At 42.2% G+C, this 27,560-nt stretch overlaps 1 protein-coding gene and 1 long non-coding RNA gene across 9 annotated transcripts in view; one reads left to right on the forward strand and one right to left on the reverse strand.

Moving 5' to 3' along the window:
* The window catches only part of Caln1 (calneuron 1), a 467,543-nt gene that overhangs the window by 358,291 nt on the left and 81,692 nt on the right, over nucleotides 1-27,560 (forward strand). The window lies entirely within an intron of this gene.
* LOC106149897 lies at nucleotides 10,874-26,553 on the reverse strand. 2 transcript variants are annotated; one of them, XR_001236363.1, is made up of 3 exons: nucleotides 26,348-26,553; nucleotides 19,812-20,038; nucleotides 10,874-11,329 (listed from the first exon to the last, which is right to left on the reverse strand). It is a non-coding gene; the product is annotated as an uncharacterized LOC106149897 (long non-coding RNA). The 2 variants fall into 2 exon arrangements; XR_001236364.1 differs by lacking the exon at nucleotides 10,874-11,329 and adding an exon at nucleotides 17,770-18,043.

The raw sequence follows: 27,560 nt of genomic DNA on the forward strand, positions 1-27,560 counted from the left end.
ACAGATGATGTGTCCCAGGCCAGACAGAAAAGAGCGATCTTCCTCACCTTCAAGTAACCTGCAGATTAAGATTCCCCCAACTCTAAATGCTACAGTTTTAATCCAGAGATGTTTTCAAGGCTATGCATCATATAAGCTTGTTTTTCAATCACTGAAGGGCATTGAGATAGTCTGCAGTTTATAATACCTCACTTAAACAAGTCAGTCCATTCCTGATAATGTGTGAATTATGTAATGGATTTTTCTTGTTTCTATTGGTATGTTTGTGAGACATAATAGTTACATTTTAGGGAAGTGGTACAGGTTGCGTTTTGATCATTGTTACTTCCCCTTCCCCCTGTCCTCCTTTTTCCCAAATCCCCATCCCTTCTCCACAAGGTTGACTGCACTGTGTCCAGTCATCTATCTTTTATCTTGCTCTTTAGATTATTTATGTTTTGGGTTTCTCATATAAGAGAACTTCTGTCATAGTTCACCTTCTGTGTCTGACTTATTTCACTTCGCATTATGGTCTCAAGATCCATCTGTTTTCCTACAAATGAATCAAACCTATCCTCCTTTATGGCAGAGTAGTATGCTATTGTATATAATGTCACATTTTCTTTATCCATCCATCTGCTTATGGCCATATAGGCCACTTCCATAATGTAGCTAGTATGAATTGCACCACTATAAACATAGATATGCACAGATCACCATAATATGATGTCTTCAACTCTTTCAGAAAGTTATACCAGAAGTGTATAGCTGGATCAAATGGAATTTCTATTTTTAATTTTTTGAGGAATCCCCATACTGATTTCCATTGTGGTTGTACTATTTTACATTCCCATCAACAATGTGGAAGGGTTAGTTTTTCCCTTTTCCCCACAACTTCACCAGCCTTTGTTGTTCTCTGAGTCCCTGATGATAGAGGTTTTCCCATTTTTATAATTGCAGTATTCAAGGAATCCTTTCATGCAGAAGTTTGAATGATGAGTGAGGAAGAATCCTTTCAGAGGGGTGGTGTGGTGTTGTGCTACATGCAAAATAGGAACAAATGTGTACAACTTGCCATGCTCCTATAATTGGTACAGCTGATCCACTCATGATAAAAATGAAACAATTCAAAGTAGATATCGTATGTTGAGGTAAGACAAAAGAAATAAAAGATAGGTAGAAAGGAGGCAAGGCAATCGAGATTTTAAAATTATATTTTTAAGAAAAACTGCAACTTAGGGACACAGAAGTTACTCAAACCAGGAAACGAAAAGAAAAAAAAAGAGAAAATGCAAAGGATTTTAAAGACATAATAAGCCTGTATATGGGGGTCTGGGCCTGCACTTTCACCTGTAGATTGTACTTCCTCTCACAGGCCTCCACCCTCATGGCAGCGGCAGTATTAGTGGGCAACATAACTTCAAACACATGGAAATAGTTGCATTCTTACGTAGCCCACCAGACAGTGGGTAACCTGCCAGAGAGTGGGAATACACACCCTAGACCACCCATCCTGAAGACACTGCCAAGAGCCCATAAATATACCCACATCCAATATACCCGCATCTCCTCTCTCTGAACACCGCTCTTAAATGTGTATTTTTAAGTTTCTGCTCAATAAATCCTTCTCATGCCTGCTGCTAACCAGTCCTGAAAATTCCTTTCCCGCAAGGGGAGTCAGTGAACCTGCAGCTTAACTCTGTGGGTTAGGTGAGGGTGAGGTTTCGTGTTTGACTTCTGCAATTTCCTTGGATCCTCTTTGGTGATAATGTATCAGGCATTCATGCTCAGTGCGACCCCCCCCATAGATAAAGCATATTTTATGCCCATTTTATAGATTTAACGTCTGTGAAAGATGTTAAATGAATCTTCCTTGGTTTCAGCTCTATAGGAAGTATATTGTGATGTGATATTCTTTGGATAAGTAAATTTGGGGCCCTTTAAACAGCTTGTTTTATTACAGACTTCACAGAACCTTTCTCATAGTTATGAACATTGTACCTTCCCATGATGAAGGAGAGCTTATTTATGTTGCAAAGTCTTTTTGAACACAGAACGCTTTTTTTTTCCTTGTTGCAATCTGCTTCATGCCTCTTGGATCCAGGAAGAAAAACTGGAAATGCTGACATAGATAATACAGACCACTTCATACCTAAGTGCTTTAAATTGAGTTTCAACTAGGTCTTCCTGAACCACTTACAAATTTAGGTCATTTTCTTTTAACATCCTTGTAGGACGTCATGGTTGTTTTTAATATATCCTTTTCTTTCTCTCTCAGATCCCGTTTGCCCCACCCCACAGTGTCTTCTTAGAAAACCAATATTCTTCTGGTCCCTCTTCTGCAGGCTGCCTTGGGGACTGGCTTTCCTGCATTCTGAAAGCTGCATTCTACATTCTGTAGCTCTTCTGCATGGCTGTGTTATAGTTTTATCACTCTGTAAAATTTCCTTTACTTCCTCTCACCGCACGGAAGTTAACTGCAGTTCGAGATTATATACAGAAGACTGGTGACATGGGAGGACAAAAGAATTTCATCAATAGACAAAGAATGTAGAAAAACTAAGAGTTTACTTAGATCGAGATAGGATGCCAAGGGAGACTGTGGAAGGGTGTCCAAGAGCAGAATCGTGCAGTCAAAGTGAGAGACTGGGGTTTTATGAGGGTTTGAGGATATACTAAAAGGGTGTAGGCAGCAAATGTGATAATCTAAATAATACAGAGGGTGTAGTATCTCGTAGATCTTCTGGGAGCACCTGTATCGAGTTTAAAATTATATATTTGCAATTGCAGTTCTGATAAGACATACCTCTGGCCCATAGAAAGCCTTTAGCTTTGATAAGGAGATGATAAGGAGGCCTGTGTATATGTTTTAGAGAAGTGGGGTCAGGGACTGTTTGGGAAGAATGAATGGGCCTTTCATCAAAAGGTTTGATTCCCTACTCAGAGTAGAGTAAGTCTTGGGGTTAACCCTTTTATTGTCAGTGGCATCCACTGCAGTAACTGCATTGAGATCAGGGCCAAGGTCTTCTTAGGGAGCGATCCTTACCACCCAGTACAGTGACTGGTACACGGTAGACTCTGAACCCTTGTTTGATGAATGTATGAAATGAATGAATGAGTCAATCCGCTTCATAGGTTTGGAAGTGTGTGGGTTCAGGCAGTTTCAATAGCTGAATTGGAGCCAGCTTGTGGAGAATCTTGCATGCAAGGCTTATCCTGTAGGCAGTGCAAAGCCTTTCAAACATTTTGAGTGGGAAATTTGAATAAAGGGTAGAGATTTAAAGAAGATGAATTGGGGGGGTTGGTCTGCAGACAAGGTGTCTGTTATGCAGACCCGCAGGCTGCAGGGATTTGGTGGTGATGGCAAAGATAACCCTCATTGCTTATGTACAGAATTGGCTTGAAGTGGATGATGAATTGAGGGCTTTCAGTGTATTTCATTCAAAAAGCAGACACCATTATGGAGCAGAGAAAAGATGCAAGATAAAAAATACGTATTCAGTGCTCTCCAGAGTTTCATAGAGAAGATCAATCCAGAAATGTTACATAATGGCACAAAATAGTGGGAGAACTGGGAAAACTGAGATTCCAAATGAGGAGGTCTGGTGATAACTCACAAAAGTAGGAGGACTTAATCATAAAATTCCTACTAGATGCCATGAATGACTCTTGCCTAGTAGCCCAGCCAATGTCCTTAGTCTAGGCTGGTTGAGGTTGACCCTGTTTTTCCAGGGGAGATGATTTTCTGCCTGAGAAAGTGGGGGTAGCTTTGTCTCCCACATTTCATTAAAGAATTTCAGACCTAGAGGCAATTGTCCGTCCTCTTTTCCCATTCTGGTGTTTGTACACAAGAGCAAATAAAATCTTTGGCATACCTCAGGTCTTCTGGTAGAAAATAGTCTATATGCAGCATCCTCTTTGTTACCTTAGGCTCATGTGTTCAGGTTTGTTCGCTTGCTGCTGACCAAATCACAGGAGGCCGTGTATTTTAGTAGAAGGGGAAAAGGATTTATTCAAAGCTTACGCCAAGGAGATGCAGCGGCCCACATGCCTCAAATAACCATCTCATCATGTACAGCTGGCAGGGGTCCTTTATAGGAACAGGGAGGAAGGGGAGCACAGAGAGAGACTACAGCTCTCCCCGCTTGCTTTATCATTTTCAGCCAGCATTAGCTCTTTGTCCCTTTTCTCGTGGAAGGGAAACTGGGCTTCTGCCCCCTAGAGCCGGCATCTGCTCGTTCTCTCCACCATTCATCTGGGTTGAGGAGAGGTGAGGTAGCTACTTGTGCCCTAAGCCTGAGGAATTTTCGAGAAACCACTCATCTCTAAAGGAAAAAAAAACCCTAACTTTCAAAGTTCCACTTTACAGTGTCATTTACACTGTGACTGTCAGAAACTCTTCAAGGGCTGCCTTATTGATCCCTTTTTACAGATGAGGGAACTTGAGGCCCAAAGATCCTAACATACAAGGAGTGGATCAAAAGATACAGTGAATGTTTAAATGTTTTTAAAGTTTCTTACAGTAAAAGACACACTGGCATTTGTCCCCCTTAAAATGCTCCTCCTTACTTCAAATATACTTATCCCATAATTCTTGTCACTTTCTGAAGCAGTTCTGGAGGTCCAGTTTCATGAGTCTTTAGTTGGACTCTTGTAGCTGCCTAAATTGATTCAAAACCTTTGTGGCTATTTCTGTCAAATAAAAACATTACAGGGTATCCTCACCCACCTTATTCACTGGATCTGTCACCCTGCAATATCTAGCTCTTCCCCAAAGTCAGAATGACCACAAAGGTAAAAGTTTTCAATTGATCCGGAACATCAAGGCAGCCACAACAGTGCAATTAAAGAAACTCACAAAAGAGGTCTTCCAGAAGTGCTTCAGAAAGTGGCAAGAATGATGGGATGAGTCTTTTGAACTGAGGGGAGTAGTCTGAGAGGGAATGAATGGCAGTGTGTCTTTTACTGTAATAATATTTTAAATTTAGACATTTTTCAGATTTTTTGATCACACCTCATATTTCTTGTTTTCATTCCTGGGTAAACTCAATATGAAGGGCACATCACTTCAAAGGAAACAATGTCATCAGCTACCTGCCTCACAAGCCTTCAACATTCTTCAGCTGGATACAGGTGGCAAAAGATGCTGTTTTCTCAGGTCTTCATGAAAATAATTCACGCAGGCATCACACATGTGTGTGTATAGAGTATGTCTTCTTGGTGAAGCTGGTGATGAATGCATATAGTTCTTGGCTCAAATCTCAGATCCTAAACAAAAAGCAATGGAAACCAGAACTTGCCTTAGCATTGATTTCCAAGGAAATTTGCCATCTTCAGATCTGCTGGGCTGGGGTAAGACTGGAAGGACAAACCAAGGAGGAAAAATGCTAATGCCTTATGGTCAGATGGATTCCCCAGACATTTTAGGATTTGGGTCATATTTGTAGCTGCTAGATATGTGTGGCTGCAGGTTTGCAGCAACAGTGGCATCCTTGATTTCCAGGTTTGGGGAAGATGAGTCCAAAAGTTTCTGTTACTGGGAATTCCCAGCCTGGTTTCAAAAGGTGGTTTCTTGTCCTCAGGAGCCTGTCTTAGCTCCTGGTCAGATTGGTTTTTCTTAGCTATCATTTCTTTGTAATTGGGTGATATTTGCCAGGTGGTGTCCCTCTTCCTAGACATTTGGTTTCAGAGCTTTACATGATTATGTTGAGAGGAAGAAGTAAGAAAAAGGACACTCAAAAGCCTAATTGGCTCACTTCTCTTCCAAGGTAAGGGCCATTGAGGTGGCCTTGCTTAGTTCTCGTTTCTAAGGAACTGGTACAATTGTGGCTTAGAGTTGATCCCTGCTCAGTTCCTCATTGTGCTGAGGAGCTTGAACCCATAAGATGGTGAGAGCTAGGCTCACAATAGAGTGAAGCTTGCAAGAGGAAACAACTTGGGCCTGTTTGAAAATTGTCCCACAGAGATGTAGGGCAGCAAAGACCTTAATCCTTGTATGATTCTGCCTTAAACCATGGGAAGAAATGGTCATGTGCCAGTGGTCTGTCTCCACTGTACTCTAGTTGTGGAATATACATCCTTTGGTAAGAGTTAGGGGTGTTTTATGAGCTTGATTTTTGGAGAAATGGTGTGGCAATTAAATTCCAGTGCTGCCCCTTATTAGCTTACCTTGGCCAGTCACCTAACCTCACCGTGTAATTTCTGTCACACACCAACCAGGGACAGTGATTCTTGGCTCAGCCCTTTTACAGGCTGTGATACCAAACCAATGGCCGGTGGCACTGAAACATTATGCATACAGTACTGCAGGGATGGAGAGATTTTGTCATTTCTCTTCCACCTCTCTTGTAAGAAAGACTAGCCTAAATTCCATAATTAGTGCCTACAGCAGCCACTGTTTACCCCTTGGGCTAAAACATGTTCCCTAGGCTTGCTGGCCCTCTGATCCTTGCACTCATCCCTCACTGGACTGGTCTGCAGACACTGCCTCAGTGCATATTAAGAAGGTGTAGGGCCTTGTCTAGCAAGGTGCAGAGCGCTCCCTTGATGTACAGCGAAGTGACTTAATGCTGGAATTTGGGACAGACAGAGACCAAAGTCTGTACCATGACCCGGAAAGCCCTCCATTTCTCTATCCATCTGACCTCTCGCCCTTCCTTTACTTGGTGGAAAGTTCTCTGCACCAAGAAAACATGAGGAGGGAGCCCTGGGTCAATGTGCACCTTCGATCTCACCATCAGTCTTGAATGGCAATGTTCTTTTCCCATTTAAGTTGATAAAAACTTGAAGTTCATGCCCTACCAATGTGTGTGCTCCCTAGCCTCCTCCAGACCCCAGCCTCTGCCCCTCATCTTTGTGGGTGCTGGATCGCCACCAGCTCAGCACCTCAAGCCTTCATTCTGAGAAATTCTGGCTCCGTTCCAGCTTTGGTTGAGCTCATCCAATCTATCAGTGCTGAAACTGATAAATCTAAGACTCTCATGTGTGGTTTGCTTTTACAAGCTCATGTCCTAGAACTGAATACCAAATACCAAATTCAGAGCTTCCAGATTTACAGGTAAGGACATAACACAATCACTGGGTGCCCATCCTCAGAATCCAGAGGATAATCCTACCCCTAAGATCCCCACCTCCTGAGCGGGACATGTTGTTTCTCAGGGTTTTGCCAGATTCTTGTGTTTTCTCCCTACTGCTAAGCTCAGCAGGAATGTAGCTAATATGTTGGGTGAGTAGTTAATAGTTGGATGAGGAATGTAGTTAATAGTTGGGTGAGCGTTAGTTAAGAAATAGTCAGAACTAGGAGATCTAGAGTGTTTTAAAAATTCCCCACCTTGCATTAAAGACAGAAAACTTTCAAGCCACATTTTTACTATGAAAGACAAACATGAACCAATTTTGCAAGGGTAGTCATCTCTCTGTTTTTAAATTAAGATGAGCACAGGAGTTACAACTGTGTTAATCGGGAAAACCGCATTTGAAGCACTTGAAAAGCAAAGGAGTAGTGGCAAGTACATCCTCCAATTGCCAAGCCATTTGGTTTGACTGGGCATTCACTATGTCTGCTGTTCTCAACTGAGACCACTAACAGGAGCATTTGCTGAGGGAACTGGAGCAGGACTTTGGTCCAGCAGAATTCCCAGATGCTACACGAAGATTCGGCTTGTTAGGATCTTCTGAAATCTCTAGGCAACCAGATCTGTCTTCTGCTTAGCTGAACACTTAGGCCTTTCTTTCCTCACTTTACAAGGAAAACAGACATACATGCATATACACATTAAATGACAGGCCTCTTCTGTTCAGCACAGGGCAGAGAAGCTAAGATCTTAGGACTGAGCCCCTTCCACTTCATTATCTTTTTGTTAAAATCCACAATCAGAGCTGCCCTCTGGCCACAGCCTGTAGAACTAAAACCCCTGAAGTTCTCCTGACCTCCATGTTCAGGGATTTGGTGAAGCCTCTTCCTCTATGTGAAAGACACTTATATGTTGCCTGGACTTTATCCATACCTCACCAGGACAGGCTACCCTTTAACAGCCCCCCTCTTTGTAAATATAGCAAGCTAAAGGCAGGAAGAGTAACGCACACAGAGAAGCCCTTCTGATTTGGTGAGTCATTCGTATCTCAGTGCTCCATCTTTCATTCTAGGCAGAATTTTAATCAGAGGTGGAACTTATTCACAGGGAAAGTCATCCCATTTCTCATCCACGCACCCACCTGCTGAGAAATAGTTAGGGTTCTCTCTGTCCAGCTCCTGGTGTTCTTCTAATCAGAGATGGAAAGCTTCGTTTTGTAATCATTACTTTCATTGATATGAATAGATCACAATGTTCCAGAAATGTCAAGTTCCTCTGCCTCTTGGGTACTAAGCTGACATAAATAAAGGACCCCAGTGAATCCTGGAAAACTAAGGGGCAGACTGCACAATAAATAGGAATCAGATAAGTTGTGAGAGTCATCCCTTATACTGATCACTCTTGCCTCTGAGACCCTTTCCCAGGGGATTGGACACTCTCAGACAGGTGCCAGGATCTCCGAGCATGTGAAATGTACAATGCAAGCAGTCTGTGATCTCCTTAGGCTAATGATATTCCAGAGAAATATGGCCAGTTGACAAGCAATTTATCAAAGCGTGGGGCCTTGTTTTGGTCTCAACTTGATACCCAAATTCAGGGTTGGTTGTTTCAAGAGTCCCCAAGTGACACAGAGTCCACTTGAACCAGAAAGGACTTTGAAGATCAAGTTGTCCCAGACCCTCATTTTTTCAGAGAAGTTTTGGGGCTTGTTCAAGTTCATGCAGCAAGACAGGATACCCAGCGTCCCTGGCTTTGTGCTTGGTATTCTTCTGCATCTTTAGGCCTGTCTGTGTTATCTCATAGCACCTAGAAAATCCTAGTGAATTGATCCATTTGTTTGTCTGTTTATTTTAGCTTTTGTTTTCTGTTTGATAAATTGTTTGGGGCAAACAACCAAAGCTGACTCTTACCAAGCAGAAACGGGCTCTACTGGGAGGGTATTAGTAACCCTTAAGATGCATAAAAAGCTAAAGAAATTGGCTAAGGAAAAAGACTGAAAAGAAAGGTAGTCTCACGGGGAAAGGATAACAGAAAATAACTGAGCTTCTGAAAGTGAGGCTGCTACAGAGGATGAGCCCTTTTTAAAATATTCTTCTGTATTTGCACTCCGAAACAGAAGTCTCCAGAGACATCAGTCTTCAGATCTGGTTAGTTTATTGTTGTTACAGTCTAAATAAACTCTGTTTGGGATTGTTCAGCTCAAGCATTCATAGATTGGACACCATTGAGGGAGGGTCCAGTGGGCCTACCTGGGGTCATATCCCTGGGAAGCATGCATGCTAGACAACCAAAACCAACAAACATCTGGTGCACAGATAATTGCGACTGTCCATCAGTGTTTTTGAACTCCTCTCCTTCCAACACAAGAGGAATACCCTTCCTAGTGCCTGGGAGTTAGAGCTACAAAGCTTGTCTAGTGAAACCCAAGTAGAAGTGATGTGGTTTGTTTTGAGGATGGAAGCACTTAAGATCTGGTGTGTTCTTTCCCATATCCTTTCCCCACCATGGGACTCTTGGGTCTGGTATTGATATGGCTGCAGCAGAAGGTGATGGAACTTGTGTCCTTCTGGGTCTCTAGGGGTGGTTATCAGCTGTTTCTTTGAGTTGTTACAACCAAAAGTATAACCTACATGATACTAACTGATGCGACCCCTCTACACAATACTCTATAGAACATTCAAGTGAAGGGAACCAAGTGACATCAGACATCACATAACTTGGGGACAAATCCACCTTGCTACTGAAAACACCACTAGGGGGACAAAAAGATGGGGTACCCTTTCATTTTACTCCAGTGCTGTCCAGATGAGAGTCTGCTGAATTTCATCTCATCAGTTTGAGATGCCCAGATGTAAAAGATCATCATTAGATAAGAAATGAATATACCTATGGTGGCAGGCACAAACCACTTCCTTTGGCACTAGGTTGCCTTTTAAACAGTAAACATTAGTATAAAGGAAGACTCGGTGATGTGTGTAAGATACATACACATCCCTATGCCTATATAGATGATTTTTATCTCAGAAGTCGTTTCTGACAAGGATAATGGATTTGACATAATGATAAACTCAAATTCAATATCCTGTAGAAGTCATTAAGACTTGATGTCCAGAAATGAAACATGCATGTGTTGATCAGTTTTCCATTACTGTAACAAATTCCTGAGATAAATCAACTCAATAAGAAAAAAGGTTTAGTTTGGCTCAAGTTTGGAGGCTTTAGTGCATGGTTATTGGCCACTGGTTAGGCAGGATGTGGTGGCAGAGAACACTTAGTGGAGGGAGCTGGTTACCTCATGGTGACCAGGAAGCAAAAAGAAAAAGGAAGAGATAGAAATCCCAAAATCCCCTTCAAGGCCAAGCCCCCAATCACCTAAAATCTCCTCTAGGCCTCCCCTCTTAAAGGTGCCACCCCCTCCCAATAGCACCAACTTGGGGATCAAGCTTTTAAAACATGAGCCTTAAACTATAGCAGTGAACATGTCCAAAAGTGCCCAACTAGAATTTGCTGGTTCCCCTAAAGGATGTCCTGGATAAGGTTAACAGCCCTCTGGTCCAAATCAGAAGTCCCAGTGAATTCCTTGGTACAGGGCATAGACACACTTAACTTGTTTTTGTCAAGGTTGAACAGTCAATGGGCCAACCACTGTAAGAGCCTCTCTCTCAGGTTCCTTTCACAATAAGGAGGACATTTCTGTGCTTGCTTCTTCCTGCTTGAGGATGCAGTGAGGATACCAAGTCAGGTACAGGAGAGACGGTTTTAAATAAGAACAGTCTGGTTGTGCATTGCTATATTATTTTTAATGCATTCCACAGTACCCTTTTAACATGCTTTTCTCCTAAACCAGTGAACTTTGAAAATTAAACAAAGTAATTTTTATCTTCTACTCCCAGTCAAACTCCGCAGGTCACCTTTAGGTTTGGTCTTTCTCCAGCATCCACAGAAACCTTTCGATGATAACTTTTTGATTTATGTTCTGTCTCCATTTGGCATTGAAAGTAGCTCTCCCTCACCAAATTCTGTGCTCTCTGATTGGGTCTAAACTGCATCCAAACTAAAGCAGCACAATCATATAAGCATAGAAGGAAAGTCAAGCTTTGCAGCACCTGAACCTCAGTTGTGTGGGAGATGAGGGCTGAATTTGGATGACTTCAGGTGGAGGTTAGCAGCTGAGGAGGCTGTTGAGGTAGTGGATTACTAAGTCAGATGGACAAAATAGTAATGGATCTGAGTTAACCCAGGTACGAAGGAATAAGCCAGGAAAAAACATCGTGTGTCTGAAAGATAGCAGAACCGGATAAACACAATCAGGACAGTCATCTGAAGCCTAGAGCTAAAACCTACAATAATCTGGTACATGAAACATTTCTGATTCAAAGAGCAATTGTTTCACACCGCCCACACATGCATGCTCACAAGCATCGATGTACACATTTTATGTTAATCTTTCATCTCTGGAGACAGGATATTATCAAATCTAACACTCTTGAATATAACATAAGAGCATGACAAGTCATCTTATAGACTGGTAAGAGAACTAGCAACATGCGCTCCACATGGCATAAATGCCAGCTCTAAACTGGGAGCTGAATTGTTTTCATCTAGGGCTGTTTACTTCTGAGAATTCAGAGTGGGCACTGAACATTGTGCCTGGCACGTAAGCATTTCAGATAGATGAGCTGCTACTGTTATTATAAGGCCATTTAATACTCAGCAAGACCTGGCGAGGTAGATATTACGGCTCTTAAGCCACGAGGAGACTGAGGCCCAGAAGTTAATTCATTTGCATCAAAATCACACAGTGGAAGAACAAAAATGGGAGTCCAAGTCTCTTTCTAACTCCAGTCTAGCTTCTTACTCACCACCTTTGTCTGCTGCTCTTGAGGCCCTGTGTAGTGTCTTCATTTATGCACAGAGCATCATTGATCTTTGTAAACAAGAAAAAGGCACTATGCACACTGCCCCCAATTTGTCGTTTTGGTTTGCCACCCGAGCATGGGTAAGGACAACTTCATAGAGTGGGAACTGCCACATCCCAAAGACCCTTAAGATGGAATACATCACCTTCATTCTGTTGTTTTCTTAACCTCATTTCTGCTTAAAAATAAATTGATTTAGAAATTTGCACAGTTCCTCTCTGGACCATACTTTATGAAGCAGAACAGTCATATAAATGTTCCATCATCCAGAGCTAGAAAAAAACCAGAAGAACCATGCACAAAGCATGCGCAAACCACACCCCGAGTGCCACTGTCCTCCACTGCCTAACAGGGTGGAAGGTCACACACTGCAGAAAGCCACCAGGGTGCCACCAGCTCTGCTTCCATTGCCTGCACCAGCACGGGCATCTCCTGATCCAGAGGCACAAAGGCAGAGGCTGGAGTGAAGCTGCATGCCTCAAAAGCACAAGCAGCCATTTATTTCTGCAGAAAGAGACACTGTGTACCCAGATGTTGTCACGTGAACAATCCACCTGTAACATTTGCCACGTGAACAATCTACCTGTAACCTTGGCAGCTGCCAGTCTCTCCTCTTCATGTTGTGGTTTGTAAATTGGGGTCCCTACCCTGTCTTGATGTCCTATTTATATCTCTATATATCTATATCTATGTCTATCTATCTATCTATCTATCTATCTATCTATCTATCTATCTAATTCTCATGAAAACTTTGTCTGTATCTTGTTTGTTTTTTATCTTGTTTTCCAATTCCCTCTGCTAAACTGTGAGGTTGTTGGTGCAAGTCTACATCAGTCTTGTTACCATGAAATCCTCAGCACATGCCCAGTGCCTGATCTGTGCCTCCAACTACATGTTGGTCTTTAGATGAACGCTTCCATCTAGTGCAACATGCCATCACTACGAGCTGTGTGCCTGGCTCCTGACAGAGGCTTCTAACTTGACTTTTACCTGTGCTTGTTGGCTTGGGCTTTGAAAATCCAGTGCTCAAAATATATGGTGAATGTTTAAATGTAAAACATTTACTACAATAAAAGACACATTGCCATGAATTCCCCTCAAGATACCCACTTCACTTTGAATGCACTAGTCCCATCTTTCTACCACTTTCTGAAGCAATTCTGGAAGTTCTCTTTTGTGAGGGTCTTTAATTGCACTACTATGGCTACCTGAATTGGTTCAAAATGTCTGTGACTACTTCTGTGAAGTCAAAACATAATAGTGTTTCCTCTTCTACCTCATTCACCAGATCTGGCACCATGCAATCTCTGGCTCTACCCTGAAGTGAAAATGACAGTGAAAGGTACACATTTTGAATCGGTTCATGCCACTGAGATAGCCACAACAGTGCAATTAATGACACTCACGAAAGAGGACTTCCAGAAGTGCCTCAGAAAGTGTCAAGAAGGATGGGATCAGTGTGTTTGAAGTTATGGGGAGGATTTTGAGGGGAATTAATGGCAACATGTCTTTTACTGTAATAATTTTTTTAAAATTTTAAGCATTCACCATATTTTTCAATCACACAGTGCCTGAATCCTGGATCCCATAAACATGTCCTCACACTGTCCAAGACTCGGGATTTGTGTCTGAACTCCTCCTCACTGCCTGTTGCTTTGTAGCCCCAGAAATATATTATCTACCTGTGAACTTTGCACTTTCCCAAGCCTGAAAATTGGACAGGTTTGTGCAGTTGCTGCCAGATTCCACCGGATAAAGTGTTTAATTAGTAATGACCAGAACATTCCAGAGAGGAGAGGTGGCACCAATTACAGTCTCCTCAAAGTGTTTGAGAGTAGCCATGTGATAGCACTGAACATTAGAGTCTGTTGTGTTTTGCCAAGTAGGTTTTTCAAAAGTAGATTCATATTTAAATTTATCGTTTAAAAAAAATAACCATAGCTATTTGCATTTTCTTTTCCTGTGACTTTCAATTTTTTAAACTGATCTCTAAAGGCTTTCAGCCTCAGGATGTTAAATGTTGGCTTGTCACAGTCATAGAAAATACTTTGCAAGTCTCCCACTGTCTTTTAGCTTTATTTCTCATGATTGTTGGTATACCAACATTTTAAAATTTTAAAGTAGACAACATACAATTTTTAGTTTATTTACTCCATTGTTTTTATGATTTAAAAATCTTCCCCTGTGTAGTGGTCAGTTACCTATCTTTCCAATTTTATGGTTTATACTTTGTTTAGTAACATTAAACTCTTCAGTCTTTGTATAACTCATTTTTATGTGATGAGTATTTTCTTTAATATAATGAAGATTATACTTGATTTTCTCCCCAGAGAACCAAATATCCTAAATGTGTCTTATACATATGTGGATATATTCTATGCCATGGATTCAAATGTTGATGATTTTGCCATTGCCATATTATCTTTATTATTCCAAAATAATAGCACATGGCCCTCCCATATCTGAGATTTTTTCTTTTCATAATTTCAGTGACTCCCAAACAACTGTGGTGCAAACATATTTGTCTTGACTCTCTGTGCTATACACTTTGATAGCTGGAGATTGGCCCTCCCACATTATCCTTCTGTTTATTTATTCATATGAACTTCATTCATATGAACTTCAGAGTGTTTTTTTTTCAATTCCAAAATAAATATCACTGAGATGTTTATTAAATTACTTTTAGGACCTTTAAGACACAGGCTCTTGCAATTCAGGAACACAGAATGGCTCTCTAAATATTTATTTTGTCTTTACAAATTTCAGTAGAGACTTGCACTGTTTTCCATAAGAGCCCATACATTTCTTGTTAGCCTTACTTCTTGACATTTTATAAAAGGTATGGCACTGGGGCTGTTAGGGCAAATGATTTCCTTTTGGGAAGTTGTGTGTTTGTTGTGAATGGAATTTCTTTCTTTATGTTTTAGTATTGGCTGTAGAGAAGCCACTGGGTTTTGCTGCGTTTTACCGATTTCATTGAACTGTAGTTGTTTAGGTTTTATAGACATATGATTACACAGGGTTCTGTAATTACAACTTAGTCTTCTGATTTCTGATAGGGCCCACACATCTGGAATAAATTTCTATGCACATAATCACTTCCTAATCACAAGAAAGCCGTCTTGCTCATTGTCTTCTTGCTTTTGCAGTTACTGAAGTAACTGCTGTCTGAATATCACTCCTTTGTGGGCTGTCAACTGTCGGTCTCTCTGCTGCTTCCTAGGGGATAATTTTTAAATTTTTCTTTGGGTTGCTTTTGGAGTTTTTCCATTTCTTCAGCTTTGCTCTGCTGTGTCTAGCTGTGGGTTTCTTTTTATGCATCTTCCCCGGACTTTACAGGACTTCTTCAAGCCACAGGTTGTGTATTTTGGCCTTTAAATCCTCACACGCTACCTTTGCCACTTTCTCTCCTCTCCTTCTAGAATTCTGTCCTTTCTCACTGTAACCTCTGTGTCTCTTACATTCTTTCTGTTTTGTTCAAGAATATTCTTGCCGACCTACATGTCAGTTCCTAATTCCTTTTCTTAGCTGTGTCTAATCTTCTGTTAAACCTATCCTCTGGATTTGTAATTTTTAGTTATTATGTTCTTCAGTTCTATTATTTCTATTTTTGTAAATTTGCAATGTCTGTGTTCCTTTTCATAGTTCCAATTATCAAAATTTTCAAGCTTGTTTTTTCTTTCTCCATGAACATTGTTGGCCACATTGTTTGATGGTCTGTATCTGATAGCTTCAATAGTGAAATTCCCAGGGCCAGGGAAATAGCTCAGCAGCACAAGTGCCTGCCTGGCAAATGCTAGGTCCTGAGTTTGATTCCTGGTACCAAAAAAAAAAAAGAAAAGAAAAAACTAAAAATAAGTAAATGAATACTGAAATTCCCTCCAGGTCTGCTTACGTTTTGTGTTATTTCTGCTGATTCTGATTCATAGCGTGTTTTCTCTTCCTGTGCCACAGTACTGTTTGCTGAACACTGAATTAGAACATAACTATCTTAGTCCATTGCAATCACAATAACAGAGAATGGGCAATTTCTGAAGGAAAAAAGACTTATTTAGCTCCTGGTTCTATGGGTCCAAGAGCATGTGACAATATTTGCTTGGCTTCTGGTGAGCATCTCTTGCTATTCTATGCATTTGAGAAAAGTCACAGGGAAGCAGGAGCTCGTAGATGAGAGGCCCATATGCACAAGCAGTGGAGGGGAGGCTGCACCACTTTGTGAAAACCCACTCTTGTAATAACTGATGCACTCCTGATGCACTCTTGGAAGGCCTACTCCAGGCTTGAATGGTGATGGTTCCCCTGTAATGTAACCACCTCCTGCTAGGCCCCACCTCTTTTCTGTTTCTCTCAATTTACTTATTTTATTAGTACAGTGGTACTTTGCTTCTTATTGTACGTAAATTTCATAGGTCTATACTTAACTCTCTGAGTATTCAGTTACACTCCTGTGACCATGACTTTGTGTGAGAGCAGGAGGTCAGGATGGACTTGTTTTTGCAGCTTGAACCTTGCCCAGGAGCTCATGTTTCCCAACAGACAAGATACGTGGCAGGTCCTCCATTCTTACCTGCCCTTTGGGTGCGGATGCACTCACCCTGATTTCTCCCCACCTGGATGATGAAATCATTTTAGGGCTGCTTGAAGATTTCCAGGGGTGTTCGTTTTATTTTTAGCAAATGGTCATTCAGTTAGGTTCTACTGGACTGAGATGGGATCTTCCCATGGCCTTACTTGCTGGCTTCCTGAGCCATGGAAAAGGAAACTAGAGGGAAAATATCTATTTCAGCACCTTCCTTTCACTACTTTGCATACACACACAGTTCTGCAGGTGAGGATCCTGTTCCTAGAAAATTCGACAGCCCTCTTCTACCTAGAGCAGAATGCTGTTGGAAATTTGCAGGCTCAGCACGGACTGAAAAATTGGCCAGGGTAGGAGTGGAGGTGGGGACAGCTAACAGCTCCTTGGATGATCTCCAAGCAGAGGGCATGCCTTGCTGTGCTGAGGGTCAGTGCATGGCTCCCGTGGTCTCAGGGGAGGCAGAGACTTCTCCAAAGCCCTTTCCTCCTGCCTCCTTTCCTTGGACATTCTAGAGGTGGAAGCTTAATGGATATGTGGAAGGCCTTCTCTAATGCTTGTTGATCCGCCACCTTGGACCTTTGGTTATGAATTCCTTCAAGACTGAGGTCTGATTTCAGTGTTTCTTGTTTTCTGTTCTTTCATGTGTATTTCAGTGGGAATTTGAGATCTGTTTCATCAAGACTTATAAGCACAGTTCCATTTTAACCTGCTCAGCTATTTCCTTTTTTATTATTATTATTTTGGAAAACTAATCTTTTATTAAACATTAGGAAGTGCTGAACTGGCAAGAGAGAAAAAGTTTTCTAGGAACATGCTGAATTAATAAAGCAAGATGATGTTTTTTGACAAATCGGCCCTCAAGTGTCAAACTTACATAGTCCCAGATTCTCAGATATTCACATTGTGTGTGAGGCTTAGTGTCCTATAAAGAAAAATGAGTGACATTATCAATCAAGTCACATCCTTCCTCACTTCTGTGTAACAACTCTAAATGAATGGACTGTTTAAAAAAAAAACTTAAGTGTATATGATTGAAATTGAAAGATAATTGTGTGTGTCCCTTTCAGAATATTTCATGCCCTTTGTAGAACTGGACTGGCCTCTGAGACACAGCAGGCCTTATATAGGGCAGCCTATTCCTATTTTAGATGGCTTACAGAGTTCATTATTTTCAGGAAATAAGCACATTGAACTATTTTTATGGTCAGTGTGGTTCCAAGTTTATTAAATGAAATTTGTAGTATCTCTCTGGCTAGTTTAGACCCTAAGGTAATGATGCTGTAGAACTATTTAGTAGAACTATTTAGATATTGCATTGTCCTCAGCTGGTGTCCGGTGTGAACTGTGTTGGTTGTTTGGATGCATTGAACTCAGTCATCGCAGATCTGGGAGGTCTGATTTTTCTTCTCACATCTCTTTCTTTAAAGGCCATATTGTTTTCCTTTACATTATGTTTGTCATTCTTCCACAACTCTTAGAATTTTGTTGACCACCTGTCATGAGTGATAGTTATAACAGAATTTGGGCCCCATGGTAGGTCATTGGAAATCTTACCCGTAAGTGGGGGAAATTAGGCCAGCCTAAGCTGTAATGAGGGAGCATCGCCACCCAAACCAGAAACAAAACAAGTCATTTGTTAACTGAATGAAAAATCATAATCACCCTGCTTAACATTTTCTGAAAGCTGTAGGCAATTCAATGAGATCAAAACAAGAGAACAATTAAAATGAGATAAAATTGTCAAGAGAATTACTGAAAATAATACTAGGATGAAGAACAGAATTCAATGGAGATAAATACAGTGTAAATATTACTGAATCAGTTTTTTATATATAGCAATAATCAGACAGAAAAATGGAAAGAGATTTCACTCCTAATAACAGCAAAAATTTAAAGCACACGGGAATAAGCTTAATAGGAAATGTGCAGGATTGAGAGATGGGTTCCTGCTTAATTGTAGAAGTCTCCTCTAGTATGTGTAAAGCCCTGGCTTCAGTTCTCAGCAGAAGAAAGAAAAAAAGGAAGGGAAGAGAAGAAAAGAGAAAGGGAAAGGGAGGCAGGGAGGAATGTAGGAAGGGAAAGGATGGAGAACAAAGCTCTCAGAAGACAAATAAATATATAGGTTTCTCTTTTCTTCTCATTAATGTGTAGCGCAATGTGTAGCTTAATGTGTTTTGAACCAGAATTCTAATGAAACTTTTATTGAAATGACAGGCATATCCTAATTCCTTCTGGAATAAGGAATAAAAACTTGAGAATATGAAGAGGAAAAAATGTTGTCAAGGAACGATGGGAAAAATGATTTAGACTTGGTCAATGAGATAGTAAGATAATCCTGTAGAATAACGCTACGGTATGAAGTCAGCAGAACCAAGGGTTAGGGTAGAAATAAACCCCTGTAAAAATAATGGCCTTGGGTATGACTAAGGAAGCACCATAAATCAACAAGGTTACTCCACTAGCAGGGCTCTGGGCTATCACTGGGGACCTTCGGTACTAGATCGCATCCAGAACCCAGTGTCAGTATCTCTGGGAGTTTGAATCCTTTGACAGAATACAAGAGACCAGTTTTGCCAAGGTTGACAAATGTTGGGAGATTTTATCAGCTCTTGATATCTTCCTGGGTGGTGCATTGGGAAACCATGCAAGCACTCACAGCTACTCCAGGCTGACCTGTGGGATAGTAATATTTCTTCAGCCTTTCCTGCCCCTCTCTTCCCCAAGGGGCCAAATCTTGAAATGAGAAAGAATGAAAAGAGGCTCAGAAAGAAGCCTTAGTGGTTCATCTCAGAGCATTTTGTTTTTGACATTTGAGTGAAAACCCCAGACTTCCCAGAAACATCATATTTCAATTAGTTTGTACTGTTCAGGTTGAAAGAGGGTTTGCCAGCTTCAATAGTATTGATGTTGGGGGCCAAGAATTCTTTGCAGTGGGTTCTGTTTAACACCAGCCCTGACCTCTTGTCACTACATCCCAGTAGCACCCCTTCCTCAAATTGTGACAACGAAAGAGTGAGAAGATCCCCAAATTGAAAACTACTGGTCTAACATTATTTATGGAGAAAATATGGGCTGTAACAATGATATTCTGATGTCATGAACTAGGAAAAGAAAAAGGTTATTAGACAGAGAGGCTTGCTGGTTTTTTAGGGAAGTGTCAGAGCCCCTTAAGTTGCGATTTGCCTGGGTGCATTGCATCCTAATTATTTTAAGTTTTCTAAAAGCTATGAGTTGGGGACCAAAAATAAGTGTGGTCCTCACCTCATTTCTATGCACCAAAAGAAATTACCAATGTATTGGAGAAGCAACTTGTTCAGTCTCATGCTGTAGCAAAAGTAAAACGAAATAGAATCCTTTTCAGGCTTCTGGAGGAGGAGGGCTTTCTAAGCCTGTGTCAGACTTCTTCCAGCACAAATAACACTGAAAAACAAGCCACCAACCGGGGAGAGTATCTGCAGCAATTATGACAGAGAAGTTTGGATCATTTCCTGAGAAAAAATTTGAGATAATAATAGTTAAATGAGGAAAAAGCAAAATCCAGGAATAGAAGATGAATGAAATCAGAAAAAAAAAAATAGGTGCTTCATAAGCATTTGAAAAACTATCCATCAGATCTCACTAATAATCAGAGAAGTGTGAGTTAATACAATATACAGTGTCTAACTATCAAATCAGCAAAGATTAAATAGCAGTGAAGACGCCCATTATGTCTAAGGTCCTGTGTATTTCAGTAAATGTTTACATATTGCACATTTATGTGGCAGACACCAAGCAGGAAACTCTGGATACCAAGATAAACAACATCTGGTCTCCTCCCTTGAATTTCTAGTCCAGTGATGGTGAACCTTGTAGAGCTTTCAATGATAGGAATTAGCCCACTGTGGCATGTGTGCCATAGGTTTGCCACCATTGTATTCAATCAATTTAGTTTGTCAAACATGTGTATACTATGTATTACATGTCAGGAAGGCACTTCATAAATGCTGATAGTTTTAGGGCTGTGCCCCTCCACCCTTTTTTCTGTCTTCTTCCTTCACCTTGTTGCCTAGGAGGCTCCTGTTTACAAACTTGCTAGTGACTGACCTCTCCCCAAAATAAGGGACTCCCTATTCTTCCCAGCCGGTGCCACCTGACTCTATCTGTGGACACTCTGTGGAGACTCTCTCTGAGGAGACCCTGTCTTCACTGACATCTCCTTGTTTGAGATCAATACTAGACCTTCTTTATAGGAAAACTCAAAGCCTACTTCTCTTTCTTTCCCTTTAGCTGTTTTTTTTTTTTTTTTTAACAGTCTTGAGGATTGAACCTAGGACCTTTGAACTGAGCTACAGCCTCGGCCTTTTTATAAAATTCATTGTTATTTTGAGACAGGGTCTAAGTCACTAAATTGCCCACGCTAGGTTTAAATCTGCAATCCTCTTGCCTCAGTCTCCCAGAGTGCTATATGTACTGTCTTTGTAAATCTCCCTCTTTTCTTTAAATAACAGTTTTATTGAGATATAATGTATATACCAAGCATTTCTTCCATTTAAAGTGCACAATTTGGCGGTTCTTAGTATATCTGCATTATGTAACCATCACTACAGTCTGTTATTGGAAAGTTTTCACCATCCCCTGCTGTGGTTTGCATGTAGTTTTAAGTGCGTCCCACAAAGGTTCTTGTGTTGGAAGACTGGTCTTCAGTCTAATGATGTTAAGAGGTCAGGGGTCCTTTAAGAGATGGGTTCTTAGTCACTTAGTCACCTTCCCCTAGAAAGGATTCCTACAGCTCCTGAGGGACCCTAGTTGGTCCCATCTCACTCTCTGGCTTCCTGTCTCACCATGTAACAGCTTCCTTTTGCATTGGTCCCTGCTGTGACACCATCTATTATAATGTGACACAACCAAGGGACCCTCACTAGAGCCAGCGCCATGCTGCGTGGACTTTCAGCCTCCATAAGTATGAAATGAACAAAGACATTTTCTTTATACAGCACTCAGTCTCACACTAAAACAGAAAACAGACAAATATACTCCTTCATAAATAAACCCGCCCCCATTGCAGACCTTTGGTTTTGTTTGGTTGTTTTTGCTGTACTGGAAACTGAACCCAGGACTGTTGCACTGAGCTACATCCCAGCCCTTTTATTGTTTTTTATTTTGAGACAGGGTCTCACTCAATTTCCCAGGTTGGGCCCAAACTTACAATCCTCCTGCCTCAGCCTTCCAGGGTACACAGTCCTGCCCAGCTATTCTTTTGAATTTTAAAATGCTTTCCCCTTATAGTTATCCTATATTGTTTGACTCTTCTTTTTTGGTCTTTTCTACTTCCAGTGCCTTAAATATTTCTGTTGTCCAGACCCACTCCCTAGCCCTTTTCTCATATTTCTAACTACTAAACTCAAGCAGGTCTTATGGAGACCTGTGGTCCCATCCTGGACTTTTATGACCTCGTGGCTCTATCTCTAACCCCAGAACTCAATCCCATGCTTCTCTTGCTCCTTCCTAGTGCACATACCCACCCGGCTGACCTGCAGCTCCATTTAACTCCACAGGTCCTAAGTTGAGTAGATCACTCCCTCAAGCCTACCTGTCCATTCTGCCATTGGATGTGCCCTTCCTCCTATGCAACACATTTCTCAGATACCTGTATGTATTGCATACCTCTATATTCATATAGGTAGCATCATACCCTGTGTCACTGCAAGGTTGCCTCACCACCTTGTGCTCCTCCTTGCCCCTTGGCCCCACCCCCGTCCATCATCCATCTCCCACTCCTCAGGTTGTGCTGACCCTGTAATGCTAGGCACACCTCACCTCCGTCCCCTTCCTTACTGCACTGTGACCGCCTCAGTTCACATATTTGTTACCTCTTGCTTTAACTCTCCCAGAGACCCCTCCCTGGCCTCCCTCCCTCCAGACGTCCTAAGAGAGCTCTTTCCCCAAACCACGGGCATAGTCCTGGATTTGCTGGAGCATCAGAAGCACACGTCCAGGGCACTCAGCACACAAACGTACCACAAAAGGTCCCTGGTGTGCTCCAAACACTCTGGCCTTTTTACAACTTTGTAAATTGGACACACAATTTAGAATTCCCCATTACAAATTTTCAAAATCTCATTCAGCCTACTGCATGACCAAGCCACTTCACGGCAGTAGACACTCTCCCCTGAGCTCCCCGGCACTTGCTATCTGGTGCCAAGTCAGCACATCCACCTTGCTGTGGCTTCGTTGCACCTCTCCACCCTCCAGGAGAATGTGAATTCATCAAGAGCAAAGCAAACACGTTTTCTCAGTCCTCTGGGATCCTTGGTGCCCGTGCCACCCCCACAAGGCATGTGCTGACTGCTTGTTGACTGGCTGCATGAATGAATGAACACAGGAAGTTTTACCTAGATTTGCAACACGTGCTACTCCGACACAGTAGTGGCTGAAATGTTAGACCCAGAAGGGACAAACAGCCTCAGCCACAATCCCTTCCAGGGCGCCTCAGGCCGCATACTGCACTTGGGCTGCTGTGACTTTCAGTTGTCATGTGGGCCCAGCTGGATTTAATAATGAAGCTTTTTCCAGAAGACATTCACCACACGGGGCAAGGACTTTGTAGGTCACTGAGATGATGAATCACTCCTTTCAAAGCAAAGAAACTTGCTACTTCCTTCTGGATTTGTGTTAGAATTGTGTCACCCTGTTGCTGAGGATGTGGGACTCACCCTGAGCTTTTCTGAACTGCCTATTTCTCTGGACCCCCCACCCCCACCCCCACTGACTTCTTTGCCTCATAGAACCATGGATACATAGTTTGCTGGAATGAATCAACTCAGCTCCTTCTCCTGGCAGGCGAAATGGTCCTGAGCCTGTAACTATGGAAATAAGTTTGTTACTTTTGTGGTTCCTTCCTGGTTTTCAGGCTGTAAGGCAATGTTTGCAATGCTCCCGTGAATCTTTCCCCAAAGAAGAGAAAGGATAAAAATAGAACTATAGGGGTGGAGAGCCAAGGATGCGTGATAGTCAAAAACATTTGGCAAATTTCTTTGCTCTGGGTCAGCGAACCTCACTCCTGTTTATTTGTTTTGTTTATAGTCTATGTGCTAAGCTCAGCAGTTCTCCACTTTTGCTCATTCTGTCCTGACGAAGTCATTTTCCAATAGAAAGACAAGATTATTTTAAAAAAGTGATTGTCACCAACACCCACCGGCACCACCACCAAGAAACTGATCTGAGCCATGCTATGAGCATGGTGACTTCATGGCCACAGGGCCTGCTGCCCCTAGTCCCAGGGTCTGTGAGCCTTGTCCATTTCTGCATTTCATTGATTTTCATGGTAGCTGGTGGCATGGCAGGGTGGTGCTTTAGCCCTTTCCAGTGCCTTGGTGGAGGGAAAGGAATTAGAGAGCTCACACCTCCTCAGCTCTTGAACCTGCCCCAGAACTGCATGAGGAATCACTTGGCATCCAAGTGTACCCTGCTCAAAAGAAACTTACAGTTTAGAAACTTAAAATGCACCCAGGTTCTAAGCTCCTTTATGGTAGCTTCTCATTCCCTTTGCATCCTATGTTAACACAGGTTCGTTAATTATTTACACAGCCTCAAACACTTTTAAGGAACTATTTTGTGCCATATACTTTTCTAGACCCTGAGAATACAACAGGGAACAAACAAAGCAAATGTGTATGTGGGTATATAGCTACAGACATTTATGTCTACAGACTTACAAATGTCTCACCATTCTCACAGAATTTAGCATGGCAGAAGAAAAAGAAGATAATCAAACATACAAATGGATGTGTATAATAGGTCAATAGTAAGCACTGCAAAAAATAAAGTAGGCTAAGGGAATAAAGTATTGGGTAGGAAGAAGAAGGCCTCTGTGAAAGTTGGCAGTAATCTAAACACACTCAGTGGTATCCAGGATTGGCAAGATGGCAGTGTGGTTAAAGCCAAAGTACTGACATGGGAATTAGGAGACAAAGTTATAGGAAAGCAGTATAATAAGCAGAATAAAAGCACCTCAAAGATGTCCACATCCTGACCCTAGGTCCTGAGATTGCGTTGGCTTTCCTGGTAAAAGGGAATTTGCAAGTGGGATTAAAGTAAGGATCTTGAGATGGAGGACGTTCTCCAGAAATGACCATGTGGAATCGGTGTAATCAGAAGGATCTATATACCAAGAAAGCAGGAAAGTTAGAGAAATAAAAGAGGTAAGGTCAAAAGCAGAGGTTGGAGAGAGCAGAAGGAGCTACAGTGCTGGCTTCGAAGGCAGGAGAAGGCAATGGAGAGGTGAGGAAAACAGCCGACCTCAAGAAGCTGACAGAGACAAGGAAGTAGACTCTTCCCTAGAGCCTCTAGAAGGAATGCAGGCCTTGGACCCTTTGGAGTTGATTTCGAACCTCCAAAACTGGAAAAGAGTATGTCTGTGTTGCTTTAAGGCATGAGGTCTGTAGAAATTTGGGATCACAGTGCTAGGACACCAAGACATGGGCAAAATCATGGAGACCCTGAAAAATCCTTGTAGATAAAGATACTGAACTTTATCTCGAGTGTGAGTCAAAGCCCACAGGCATGTTCTGCACAAAGGAGAGCCATGGTATAGTCTTGGTGTTTATATCTTTACCTTGGCTCCTGTTCAGAGACAAGCTGTGTTCAGCAGAGGTAGACAATGAAGTGTGGAGACCAGCTAGGAAGACATGATAACGGGGCAGCGTGGGAAGAAGTAACAAGGGATAATTTTAAGGTAGGGACATCAAGACTTGCTCCTGAGCCAGATCTAATGAATTCAAGGCAAAAAGGAGCAAGGATAACTCCTAGCGAACAGCATAAGCATCTGCCATTAATGAAATGTGGAAGGCTGGGGGTAGATAGGGCAGTTTTATTGTTGGTTGTATTTTTTTTTCTATTTTTACAGAGGAAGAGAGTTTTAAGAATTATGCTTGGACTTGAGTTTGAGAAGGTCATTAGATGCCCAAGTGTACATGTAGAGTAAGTAGTTTTATACTCAAGTCTAGAATTCAGGGGGACAGTTGGGACTGGGAAAATAAATACAAGCATCATCAACATAGAACCAGGTAGGATCCTCTAAGCATAGCAAAAACAGAGAGATGGGGAGAGGGAGCAAAGAAAAGAAGAAGGGAAAGGAAGGGCAAGGAAGGGCAAGGAAGGGCAAGGAAGGGAAGGGAAGGGAAGGGAAGGGAAAGGAAGGGAAAGGAAGGGAAAGGAAGGGAAAGGAAAGGAAAGGAAGGGAAAGGAAGGGAAAGGAAGGGAAAGGAAGGGAAAGGAAGGGAAAGGAAGGGAAAGGAAGGGAAAGGAAGGGCAAGGAAGGGCAAGGAAGGGCAAGGAAGGGAAAGGAAGGGAAGGGAAGGGAAGGGAAGGGAAAGGAAGGGAAAGGAAGGGAAAGGAAGGGAAAGGAAGGGCAAGGAAGGGCAAGGAAGGGAAAGGAAGGGAAGGGAAGGGAAGGAAAGGAAAGGGAAGGGAAGGGAAGGAAAAGAGGCAAGCAGAGGGGAAGTGATCCTTGGGCCACCCTCCGCATTTAGAGGACAGTCTTGAGACATGCAGGCACAGACAAGCACAGCAGAGTGCACTCGAGAGTAATGATGAAGTAATTATATTCCTCCTGCGCTGGAACACAAGCTGGTAGAGGAAACAGAATCAATCCTAGGAGAATGCTAGAGAATGTAGAATTAGCACTGGGTCAGGTTAATTTCTTTCCTGGTCTCACCTTGTGTTGATGAGCTCAATTTAAAGATCAAAGTAATCAACCTTGTGCGATTGTTGGGAAATGTGAAAATCTCTCACCTCTGCATTTCATGGCTTTGACTCACCTACATGTCCGGAGCACAGATGGATGTAGCCACAGTGTGTTGTGCTCCAGAGTGGCTATTAATTCATTCAAATTCAGTGTCGCTCTGAGAGTCCCTCACCAGAGCGGCAAGAAGCCCTGTCTGAGCAGTGTTGGAGGAGTCCTCTCCATCCCTAGAGACCTGTGAGATTCAGGGTGGTACCTGTTGCACAGGCAGCTCCTCCAGGCTCTTCCGTAGCAGTCACTGTGGTTACCCTGTTGCCCTTGGCTACAGGGTGATGCTGGTAAGATTCCTCTCTTCTATCTCTTGGGCCCTGGTGTTCCTCAGAGCATCCTCCACATGTAGTCTGTGAACCTGGGAAAAGTCGGGTTCTCCTGGCAACTTTCCTGCCCTCACCCCTTCTGGGAGAGCAGCTTCAGGAGGGACTCGGTCGCTACAACTTCAGAAACCCCACAAGCCTTGCCCTTTCTCAGCCTCTGAAAGGAAACCTCTACTTCATGGGACAGTTCTGCCTTTCCACTGTAACAAGGGTCTCTCTCTTCTCCCCAAACAAGCCTTTGCCTCTCACACAAAATCTTTAGCAGGGAATGGGGGAAGTTAGCGCCAGATCATTCTGTTTAGGACCCTGGAATTCCACAGCTGTTAATGGCTCCCAAGATATGTTTTCCCCTATTCTGAGCACACAGCTAGCTTTCTTCTGGTTGAGAAAAAAAAAATCATATTTTTTTCTGGTTGCAATTCATTGAAGTATTTTATAATATAATTCTTAAATTGAACAAATGTGCTATTAAAATAAGGCAACTCTATCTTTTGTCTCCCAGCATCCTTTCACTTGATTCTTCCTCTGCTATCTGACAAAAACCTGGGCAGATTTTCCCAACCATTTTCACGCAACAAAGACGTTCTCTGCTACAGTCATTTGAAGTGTGTCAAGGTGGAAACTGCAAATTCAGTTAAAACCACCATTCCTCCTGGCCTGTCTCCCCTGCCCCAGGTTATGGGAGGGGCTCGGTTAATTTGTCCCTCTTTCTCCTCTTTCTCCTCCAGGTCCAGGGCTCTGGTTTCTGTATTATCAGGTATAACACTGGGGGGAAGGAACTGGCTGAGGGCCTTTCCTATTGGCTGGTGTCACGGTTTGGGGGATTTTTTTGCAAGGGGAAACAATATAATACAGGACACATATTTTATAAGATTATTTATAATAGTCACCCAAAGAATGATATACAAGAGAGTG

This window comes from Chinchilla lanigera, unplaced genomic scaffold (genome assembly GCF_000276665.1).
Source record: "Chinchilla lanigera isolate Chin_1 unplaced genomic scaffold, ChiLan1.0 scaffold00055, whole genome shotgun sequence".
Taxonomy (NCBI): domain Eukaryota; kingdom Metazoa; phylum Chordata; class Mammalia; order Rodentia; family Chinchillidae; genus Chinchilla; species Chinchilla lanigera.